This window comes from Mesoplodon densirostris, chromosome 11, assembly GCF_025265405.1.
Source record: "Mesoplodon densirostris isolate mMesDen1 chromosome 11, mMesDen1 primary haplotype, whole genome shotgun sequence".
Taxonomy (NCBI): Eukaryota; Metazoa; Chordata; class Mammalia; order Artiodactyla; family Ziphiidae; genus Mesoplodon; species Mesoplodon densirostris.
The window spans coordinates 37,799,724-37,807,897 of NC_082671.1; positions in this window are offsets into that span (position 1 = coordinate 37,799,724).

Below are 8,174 nucleotides of genomic sequence, written 5' to 3' on the forward strand. Positions count from 1 at the left end.
ATTACTCAGTCATAAAAAGGAATGAAACTGGGTCATTTGTAGAGATGTGGATGGACCTAGAGTCTGTCATACAGAGTGAAGCAAGTCAGAAAGACTAAAAACAAATATCGTATATTAACGCATATATGTGGAATCTAGAAAAATGATACAGATGAATCTATTTGCAGGGCAGGAATAGAGACACAGTTGTAGAGCATGGACATGTGGACACAGGGGTGGAAGGGGAGGGTGGGACGAATTGGGAGATTATGATTGACATATATACACTACCAGGTGTAAAATAGATAGCTAATGAGAACCTGCTGCACAGCACAGGGAGCTCAGCTCCATGCTCTGTGATGACCTAGATGGGTGGGACGGTGGCGGGGGGGGGGGGAGGGAGGTACAAGAGGGAGGGATTATATATATAAACATAGTTTATTCACTTCATTGAAACTAACACAACATTGTAAAGCAACTATGTTCCAATTTTTTTAAAAGTTAATAGAAAAAATGAATGTTAATAATTTTATTCACAATGAGCAAAAACTGGAAACAGAATCTATCAACAGGTGACTATATAAACAAATTTTAGTGGAGCTAATGAAATTGGAACTGTATTGGAACTACTCAGTAATAATAAGGAATGAACTATTAATGTACATCAATCTGGAGACATTTGAAATCTTTTCTTTAGTTACAAATGACACAAAAATTACATACCATATGATTCCATTTATTTGAAATTTTGATACAGGAAAAATAATCCATAGTGACAGAAAGCAGAATCATGTTTATGTTTGGGGGGGTCGTTAGAGAGAAAATGACAGCAAAGGGATATGGGTGAATTTGGGGGGTAATAAAAAATTTTTTTTAAAGAATCTAGATGAGCTTACTGTCCTTCAAATATTTTATAGAAAAAGGAATGCAGCAATCCGGTTAGGGTAGCATGAAAAAAAAATGCAGATTTGTACGCGGTGCTGTTTACATCCGGGAGCGGGATCTGCCTGGCATCAGGGGCAGCAGTTGCCCTTGTCCAGTGCTGCTGTGAAGACACAGCCATGGGTACGCTTGGCACAGCCCACGGGGCAGCAGGAGTGGCAGCCCTTCCTGCAGGAGGTGAGTTTGCAGGAGTTAGCACAGGTGCAGGATCCACCAGTGGAACAGGAGCAGCTGGGGTCCATTTCAAGCCAAGGTGATGCCAGAGGTCCAAAGCAGTGGCAGAGAGGCATTTGGGCTGGTGCAAGGTTTGTTCAAAGTTTCCTTTATTTTAATTGGAGTACTAGTTACGTGGGTACGCTTTCATCAAAATGTACCTAACAATACACTTAAATGGGGCCTCCCTGGTGGTGCAAGTGGTTGAGAGTCCGCCTGCCGATGCAGGGGATACGGGTTCGTGCCCCGGTCTGGGAGGATCCCATATGCCGCGGAGCGGCTGGGCCCGTGAGCCATGGCCGCTGAGCCTGCGCGTCCGGAGCCTGTGCTCCGCAACGGGGGAGGCCACAACAGTGAGAGGCCCGCATACCGCAAAAAAAAAAAAAAAAAAAAAAATGTACCTAACAATACACTTAAATGAATGTATTTTATCATATGTACATATCAATAAAGTCGATTTAAACTGTAAAGCCCTGAAGTATATAGTATATGTACCTCTAAATATAAAATCTAATTCCCAATTTATACTCCCCTCCCTCAGGAGAACATAACCATATCTTTTTTTTTTAACATATCTTTTACCTACACTAATAACAATACTGCAGGTGATAAATCCTTTAAAATTTTATTCCATTTGCTACACAGAAAGAGGTATCTAACTGGCTTGCATTGCCCAGATATTAGTGACTTGTCTGAAATGCTAACTTTTAAAGGACAAACAAAGGAAGAGAAACCAACATATAAGACTAAGAAGGAACAATGAGGGAAGTAAGAAGAAAACCTGTTTTCACAGGAGTAAAGGAAATAAAATTAACATTTCCAGCTCCTCTAGGATGTTCGCTGTCTCCCTCCCTCCCTCTCTCTCTCTCTCCCCCCCTCCCTCTCTCCCCACATTACTACTGTCTGTCTGTACTCTCCGGGTCAAAACTTGAGGAGCTATTCTTGGTTTCTCCTTACCCTGATCATCGTAATTGTTTTCAGGTCACTTACTAAGTCCTTTGTAATAGTTCCTGCATCAGCATCCTTTCCCTCCTGTCCATTACTTCTGCCACTTTAGTGCATTTGACCTTTTTCTACTCTAAGTAGACTAGCTAGGTCCTTACCTCTAGGCTCTGTTTCTAATCCAAACTACCCTCTGCTCTGCAGTTAATTTTCCTGAAGCACATTTCTATGATGGTGCTCACAGGATCAAGCACAAACAATAAGAAACAACAACAAAAAAATTCAATGAATTGCTTACTAAATAAAATCCTGATACCAGCCTTCCAGGTCCTCCAGAATTCGGCTGCAATCTTCATTCCTAGCCCTATATTCCATTATTTTCTCACCTCTACTCAGGCTGTACGGTGTAGTGTTTGAAAGCTGCTGTTATCTCTGTATTAACAAAAGTAACATGGAGAGCCTAATATTTCTAAATAAGCTGTGTGCAAAGAGCACCTCTGGCACTTCATCAAATATTCAGAAAGACCTTTATTCATATGCCACAGGTGTTTCTGTGGCCTGGTTTCTCTGCAAAGTACATGTTTCTTTCAGGTCTACTGCCATAAAAATTGTGTGTGCCTTGTCTTGTGTTGTTCAGAGACATATTTAGCTAGTTCATTCTCTAAGCAAAGATTTACATATAGTAAATAGGGTTTTGTACTTGAACAAGCCTTTATTTTACATAGTCTGCTTAAGAAACCTTGGTCATGCTTTCAGAATAAATTTTTCTGTCTTAAATTGTACAATCTTTATTAAATTTAACAAATATTTATTGAGTACCAACTCTGTGAAATATGCGATACAAACAAGGGCCTACAGAAAATTAAAAGATAAGTGAGACAAAACCCTTTAAACAATTTACAATCTGGTAAAAGATCAAGATAACAAATCCTGAAAATCTTTAAAGAAAAACATTTTCATCACTATCAGAGGCATACAGAATGCTACAGTGGCTTGAAGAACAAGTCATAGCTGGTGCATGAATCAAGGCTTTTTGACAAGGGTGGTTTCTGACAAAGTCCTGGAAGGTTAGATAGGATTTGACAGGCAGAGATGGTTCAAGAACACTTTCCAGACAGAAGAAGCATCAAGGATAAAACTAGAGAGTTCCAAAAATGTTTGGGGTTATCAGGGAGAGGTCCATGTGCCACGTCAACTGAGCCATAGTGTCCATAAAGGCTGCAGTTGGTGATGTAGGTGAGACCCATGTTAGTAGAAAGCCTGGCATGATGGCTGACAGGTTTAGACTTATGTTCAAAACAAGGAACCTGTTAGTTAACATATAACAAATGCATGATTGGCACGATGTTTGAGGAGGATTAATCTGTAAAGATAGCAGATGGGAGAAGAAATTGGAAAATAAGGAGGAAAACTAGGAGTCTAACTCAATACTAGTGAAAAGTAATACATTGGAAGGAGGGAGTCATAAAGAGGAAGGTAAACACAGCGACATTTTTTTTTCTTTTTTTTTTTTTTTTGCGGTACGCGGGCCTCTCACTAATGCGGCCCCTCCCGCCGCGGAGCACAGGCTCCGGACGCACAGGCTCAGCGGCCATGGCTCACGGGCCCAGCCGCTCCACGGCATGTGGGACCATCCCGGACCGGAGCACGAACCCGTATCCCTTGCATCGCCAGGCAGACTCTCAAGCACTGCGCCACCAGGGAAGCCCCACAGCGGCATTTTTAAAAGTTTTTTTTTACAGGGCTTAGCGATGTATTATAGTTAAAAGAGGATAGGGAAGTAGACCGGCATGGACTGTGCAGCTACATGATCCAGGCACTGGGCTCAACTATCTTGCTGAGGGATGCGGGCAAGGTAAGAGGGGCACCAAAGGTTTCCAGATTAGGGAATGGGGAGAATGCTTGTTCTATTAACAGGTATTAGGAAATTAGGAGATAGTTTAATTTGGATGCGTTGAGCTCGATGTGCTGGTGGAATATTTAAGCGGTGGTTTGTACGAGAAATTGAAAGTAAAACAAGGAAGCCCAGGAGTGGTGTCCAGGTAGGTGACATAGGTTTGGAAATCATCCAGGTAGTTGTGATAGTGAAAGCTGAGGATAAGATCACGAAAAGAGAGCTTGCAGAGAGAGAAGGGCTCTGTGTGGAGTGATAATAATATTGATAATACTCCTCACCATTGCAAACACTTGAAGGATTAGTATGTGCCAAGCATCATACCAAATACTTTTCATGCATTAGCCCATTTAATTATCACAATAAAGGAATCTGTAAATGTTATCACTATGACTAATTTATTATTAATACACAATGTAAAAGTTAATTTTCCAGAAGTAGAATTCCAGATGATTTCAAGATGTTAAGTAGTGAGAAAGGGGCCTTAGAACTGGATTTATTTTCCATTGGAATCTGAGTCTTTGACTTTTTACTAAAAATATTAAGTTCATTTACATTAATAATCATAAATCTTACATGTACGCATTTGGTTTTAAGATGTAGAAATTCATCTTGAATTAACTTAGGCAAAATGGAAATTCATTGGCTCCTGTAACCAGAAAGGGCAAGAGTGCAGCTAGAGACCCCCTGAGCCAGAGACTTGAGGCTACCACGATCTTCTAGCTCCACCTCCCTTCTTTGCTTCTCTCTGACTACTCTTTTTTTTGGCGGTGCCGACCAGGGATCAAACCCGCTCCCCCTGTAGTAGAAGCGCAGCGTCTTAACCACTGGACCGCCAGGGAAGTCCCTCTCTGACTACTCTTGTCCACACATACTTCTCCACCCATCTTCCCAGCTTTATCTTCAAAGTTAAAAAAAAAACCATTTGCACAAGTCCTGTTGAACAAACCCTAGAGAAGTAATATGATGTTCACAGTTTGTGCCAAAATCTATTTGCCTATGAACTCAACCAGTATACAGGACTGGGTGGTGAGTGGGTGGGCATGATGAGGTTCTAGGATTGACCCAGCTTAAGTCAAATACTCACTTCTGCATAATCTAGACCAGGTACATAAGATCATGTAAAACGATGTTATCTCCATTTGGAGTCTATGGTTAGAGTGGGGATGGGGGCATGGGGTTCTTTTCTCAGAAAAATGCAGAGGTACTGGGCAGAAAAAGAGGTAGGTTACCATTTTAATTGTTAGAAAAATTAAAAGATCTTATTTTATACTTCCTGGGTTTTAATCCCTTTCCTCTTTTAGACATGGATTGTTAGTTTGTTCTTATTCTCTGCAATAATTAAGAAGGAAAGCATCCTGTTTCAGTTAAACCATTCTTATACTTTTGCCATCTAATTATTAAAATCAAGAGCAACATAAGAACTTTACTCCCCATTATGAAGGATGTGAAACCCAGGGCTTTGGTTTCCTTTGGTGAAGCTTCTCCTTTCTCTCCAGTGTTTTCTTTGGTGGTAGGGGGAGGGGTGGTTTCATTTAGACTGTAGTCATAAACTGCATCACTGTCTTCGTGTTAACTAGTATAAATCATCTGTTTCAAGTAACTTTATTTCTAATTTATACACTATTTGTAAAAATTCAACTTCTCTCTAGATATTTAACTTACCTTATTGATTACCCCAATTCCTTTAGCCACCACTTTTGTTTTCTTGGATCTAAATTTTTATTAATATGTTGGGGTTCTGAAGCAGGCCTTCAGGGCATTTATTTGGGAAGACAATCTGGCTTCTGTGTTCCTGGATACCTAAAAATGTCATTCTATGGCTTTCTCACCTGATAATAAACGGCCTAGGTAGCTCAGAATGAATGGAACGTCAGTTCCTTTAGTTACTGAGTCATGGTCACTGTGGCAACAAGTAATGAGCAAGAACAAGGTTCTTATATTTCAATCCTACTTCACAGAAAGTTAGGCAGGATTATTTTTTCTCTTAACAGAATCTGACTGTATCTTTTATTTTACCATGTTCATAGACAAGTTTTCTCATTTAAGATACTCTCCTGGTTAATCAGGAGGGAATTTGGAAGACATTTTTCATTGTGTCCTTTATCACCATTGTAGGCAGAAGGCAAGATTAGTTCTGTGATTCTACAGCTGGGTTTGGCAGCTTCAGAGTATGAGCAAAGAAAACAGACATTAGAGATTCCTAAGCTCGAGGTCTGGCCAAACAGACTATGGCACAAGTGTACGTATCGATGAGAGAGTCCAGTCTAGTGATCAAACGAGCACCACTGGCGTAGCATCACATTGGGTAGGGAGATAAATGAAGCTGCAGCCTGTAGCTATGCTGAAAGAACAGGCAAATTTAAAACTTGAATTTATTATTTGGACAGATAGGATGTTCAGTAGGAGTGAAAGAATGGGATGATTAGGATGCTGTGATCAGAGAAGAAAATGTCAGAACTGGAAATCTGATCGCATCTTAGTTGCTCATATCCTTTTTTTTTTTGCAGTACGCGGGCCTCTCACTGTTGTGGCCTCTCCCGCTGCAGAGCACAGGCTCCGGACGCGCAGGCTCAGTGGCCATGGCTCATGGGCCCAGCCGCTCCGCAGCATGTGGGATCTTCCCAGACCGGGGCACGAACCCGTGTCCCCTGCATCAGCAGGCACACTCTCAACCACTGCGCCACCAGGGAAGCCCTCATATCCCTTTTAATTCAGCATTTCAGGTTTATCCTACATTCATATTTTATTTGAATCCCTCAGTCGTTATCAGTTTGATGCCATTAGACCATTATTGGGTTGTCTTTCTTCCCGTTGTATAATTAAAAAATAATATAATTAAAAAATAATTTTATCTCTGGCTCATACAACTGTGGGATTGCTTGTTTTCTGTAAGCTAGATTCCTAAACAGCCTTTCCAGTTTTCTTTATGGAAACATACTGTAATTAAGAGTCAGGGACTCTTAATACCCATTTTCCTGTCTAAGAATAATGCCACTTCTGTTTTAACCATCAGCTCTGGCTTTTGAATGCTCATTCTCACTGTAACTAATACGCCAAAACTTTCATAATTATGCGTATGCAGGGAGAACAATGTGCATGTCTGTTCTGAAGTAGAGAAGGATTAGAAGGATAGACTAATGTTAACTCCAGCTTAGTAAACACATACTTGCTATGCATGTCACAGAGCATTCAGACTCTGATGAAGAAGCTTTTCGTGATTCCCTGATTACATAATTGAGCTTTATAATTTATGTTCTACTATATATTTTGCAGCAGATTTCATGGACTGCTTGATTGTGGTTGTGACAAAGCCTAAAATCAAATTCTAGTGTTTTAATCCCAAGTTGCGTTCTTTCCACTATCCCACAGTGGTCTTTGTGTCTTTTTAAAAAAAACTTCATTGAAGTATAGTTGATTTACAGTGTTAATTTCTGTTGTACAGCAAAGTGATTCAGTTATACATATATACTCTTTTTCATATTTTTCATATTCTTTCCCATTATGGTTTATCCCAGGACACTGAATATGTCCTATGCTATACAGTAGGCCCTTGTTTTTTATCCATTCTACATAATAGTTTGCATCTGCTAATCCCAAACTCCCAGTCCTTCCCTCCTCCACACCCCTTGGCAACCACAAGTCTGTTCTCTGTGTCTGTGAGTCTGTTTCTGTTTCATAGATATGTTCATTTGTGTCATATTTTAGATTCCACATATAAGTGATATCACATGGTATTTGTCTTTCTCTTCCTGACTTCACTTAGTATGATAATCTCTAGGTTCATCCATGTTGCTGCAAATGGCATTATTTCATTCTTTTTTGTGGATGAGTAGTATTCCATTGTATATATATACCACATCTTCTTTATCCATTCATCTGTCGATGGACATTTACGTTGTTTCCATGTCTTGGCTATTGTGAATAGTGCTGCTGTAAACACAGGGGAGCATGTATCTTTCTGAATTACAGATTTGTCTGGATATGCTCAGGAGTGGGATTGCTGGATCATATGGCAACTCTATTTTTAGTTTTTAAGGAACCTCCATACTGTTCTCCATAGTGGCTGCACCAATTTACATTCCCACCAACTGTGTTGAAGGGTTCCCTTTCCTCCACACCCTTTCCAGCATTTATTATTTGTAGACTTTTTGATGATGGCCATTCTGGCCAGTGTGAGGTGGTATCTCATTGTAGTTTTGAT